The sequence below is a fragment of the Nannospalax galili genome, unplaced genomic scaffold, assembly GCF_000622305.1.
Source record: "Nannospalax galili isolate Female #2095 unplaced genomic scaffold, S.galili_v1.0 scaffold1025, whole genome shotgun sequence".
NCBI classification, from domain to species: Eukaryota; Metazoa; Chordata; class Mammalia; order Rodentia; family Spalacidae; genus Nannospalax; species Nannospalax galili.
In genome coordinates this window covers 1,946,810-1,950,330 of record NW_008353598.1, presented here as the reverse complement: position 1 = coordinate 1,950,330, position 3,521 = coordinate 1,946,810, and positions in this window count along the sequence as shown.

Below are 3,521 nucleotides of genomic sequence, written 5' to 3'. Positions count from 1 at the left end.
GTCAGTTCAAGGCCAGCCTGGTCTACATAGTGAGTTCCAGGACAGCTGGGTTTATAAGGAGACCCTGTCTCAAAAAAAAAGAAAAAAAAAATGGGCTAAGATTTAAACAGAGAGTTCTCAAAGGAAGAAATAAAGATGGCTAAGAAACATCTCAAAAAGTGTTCAACATCATTAGTAATTAGGGAAATGCAAATTTAAACCACCCTAAGGTATCACCTTACCCCAATCAGACTGGTTAGGATCAAGACAACAAATGATACCAAATGCTGGTGAGGATGTAGAAAAGGGGAATGCTCATTCACTGCTGATGAGATTGCAAACTCCTGCAAGCTCTGTGGAAAACAGAGTGGAGAACTCTTAAGCAACTAAAACTGAACCTACCATATGACTCGTTATACCACTCCTTGGCATATACCCAAAGGACTGATCCCATTGTAGAGACACTTATACAGCCATGCTTGTTGCTGCTCTTTTCAAAATAGCAGAAATGGAAGCAACATAAGTGCCCCTCAACTGACGAGTGGTTAACAAAAATGTGGTGTATTTACACAATGGAGTTCTATTCAGCAGTAAAGAAAGATGAAATAATGAAATTTGCAGGTAAATGGATGGATCTAGAAACTGTTAAACTAGGTGAAGTAACAGACTCAGAAAATAAAAATGATGTATGTTCTCCCTCATTTGTGGATCCTAGTACCAAATCCTTTAAAAATTACAAATCCTTTTAATAAGATGATTTTATGTAAACATCTGTAAGAAATAACTACCATCATCATGACTTCAGCTGAGCCTGACCGCTAAACATCGTCACAATTGGGCTGTTGACGGTTGTGCTTATTCATTATAGAAGGGCTAAGCAGGATCATTGGACCCTAACCAGATTATCCAGCCACTCTTCCCAGCCAACTGTATGTAATTTGGCCCTAATCACCAATGGCCTTCCTGGATTTGCAGAGGGCTAAAGTATGCAATCTGGGGAAGTCTAGGAAGAGAAGGCATGACCCATACTGGGTTAAGGCTTTCCAATGTGCATACCCTCAAATCATATATATACCTCAACAACCCCTTGGTTATCTTGGTAAGTAAGCTCAATAAATTCTTTGGTTCCCCAATAAAATTTTAATCAAATATTGGATGGACACGAGAACCTTGAAAGGGAATGAGCATTACTTAGCATCCCCAGGAAAAGAAGTCTCACAACAAATGGAAAATTTATTTGTTAATGCTATTATGTCTCATAATTATTTTTTTAAAAAAAAGAAAATGAGAATGTAAAGAAGTTAAAAGATAGGGGAATGAAGGTATTTTCCAAAATAGAGAAAATGAGAAAGCTAAGCTAGTGATGAAGGTCTGTATAGGTTTGTTATGACGTATAAAGGATGATACAAGAATAATACACATATAATCTTAAAATGTCTATCATCATAGTTTAGTCTACTAGTTTAAGGAACAAAATATATTCATAGTAAAGGTTTATCTGAGAATATTTGGTTTTCCCCCCTAGCCATATCTATATAGCACATGATAATTAAAAGTACCAGACTGGTGGAAATAACCTTATTGGATGTTTAACAGGCATAGTTGGAGGCCTATATTAATGTGGTCAGAGGCACTTAAAAGACAGTTTTTGCCCCTTGCCCTCCAAGGTCAACTAAGTTCAGGGGACTATGGAACATCTCTCAAAATTTCCTATAACTGTGGCGATTACCTGGCCTCTTGTTCAGGGAGGACATGGAGACGCCACGAGAAGGAATTGAACCAGTGTCCAGGCTACAAATAAGAGGCTCAATTCAGAGGAAACAGCTCATTCATGCTTCCAAGTGAAGCCAGACATGGTTGAACAGGACCTTTGACTTATCTTCACATAGATGGATCTGGTAAAAGAAAGTCCATGTGACCCCTGAGGAACAGATCTTCAAATGACCTTAAGTGTAAAAATAAAGTGATTTATTTGGGCCAACTGTATGGTCTTAAACACACAAAAGGAAAGTATAACCAAAGAGTAAAGTCAAAAATATATTTCTTTAAGAGTTCAAGGGATTACACTTCCCAGACATTAGGCTTAAGTCTATATAAAAATTTATTTAGAAAATTATTTCTCGTTGATTATTTTGTTCCTAACCAGAAAGTACAGCTCAGAAGTAAGACTTCAAATCTTGGTCTCCAATACAGTAATGCCCACCTGTAGCTAAGGGTGACAACCAGCTATTGTTCTAAAATGATGGATAAATTTGTTTTCTCCCCCTATCTAGAAGACTTTGAGAGGAAACTGACACTGATTCTAACCACTCCAACAATTATCAAATCCTGAATCAATCACTGTTGAGTCCAGTCGCGGCAGACAAAAGAAAAATGAGGAGGAACCCAATATGGGGATGCTTTTGGAAGCCCTTGTCAAGAAGTTCCAGTGGACTCTCATATGAACATTTGAAAATTGCCCTGTTCTGACTTTTTTCTAGGTCTCTGTCTGGAACTTGTAATGCTAATTACTCTTGTTTTTACTTCTCGTTCACATCTCCTGTTTGCCATTCTTTTTCTCCTAGAGATAAGAGTTATGCAATTTGGGAGTCTTTTAGATTAGACCCACTGAAAGGGTACTCCAATTGCCTCACCCTGTGTACCTGTTCAGCATGGAAGAAGCCAGAGCAGTCAGCGTCCTTACTCCCTATTGGCAATTTGGGTAACTTCTTCAGAGAATGGTGTGTAATAACAGGAGGTAAGAACAGGCTAAGCAGTTAGGGTAAAAAGACCCCAAAGAAAGTAGCCAGTTTCTTGCCTAAAACTCACAATGTCCTTGAGCCGCTTAGCAAAATACTCCATTCCAAAGGCCAAAAATGTCGAAAATATTTGAGAGCTTTTATCTAATCCTGAAAAGATTTTAGAGTTACCTCTTCAGAAAGGGGATTGTTAAGAGTAGCCAAAAGTCCCATTTAAAAAAATTAAAGAAGAAAGAGTACATGAAGTTATCAAAAAAAAAAAAGAAAGAAAGAAAGAAAGAAAGAAAAAGAAAGAAAGAAAGAAATGGGGAGATATGGGAGGAGTTGGAGGGCAGGGAGTGGGCATGGGTTTGATCAAAACACCTTATGTGCATGTAAGAAATTCTCAATAAATTGTCTAAAAAAAAAAAAAAAGAATTTACAGTTGGCTACTTTCTGAGCTCCTTAGCATCTGAGAATGGATATAAAGTCATCAGGCAGATTTCAATGGTAATGTTTTTCACATCTACTAGTTATTAAGGAGCAAATTTCTATGCTTTGAAAAAAAATTTTTTTATTTGCACTTCCCAGGTAACACCCTCTCATAGCCTCCCTTCCCCCATGAGAACCCTTATACTTTGATATCCCTGCTACTGTCTGCTGTGTTGTCAGCACCCCAGACATTCCCCACTATTTGTCCATCTGGTGAATCTAGTTAGCTTATCTAGAGGTCTTTGTTTTAGGAAGGCCAGCTATTCCTCATCTAGCAGTAATCAGTTGTCAATATTCCTTTAGATAAGATTGGGGTCTGCTGTTCATTTTCTC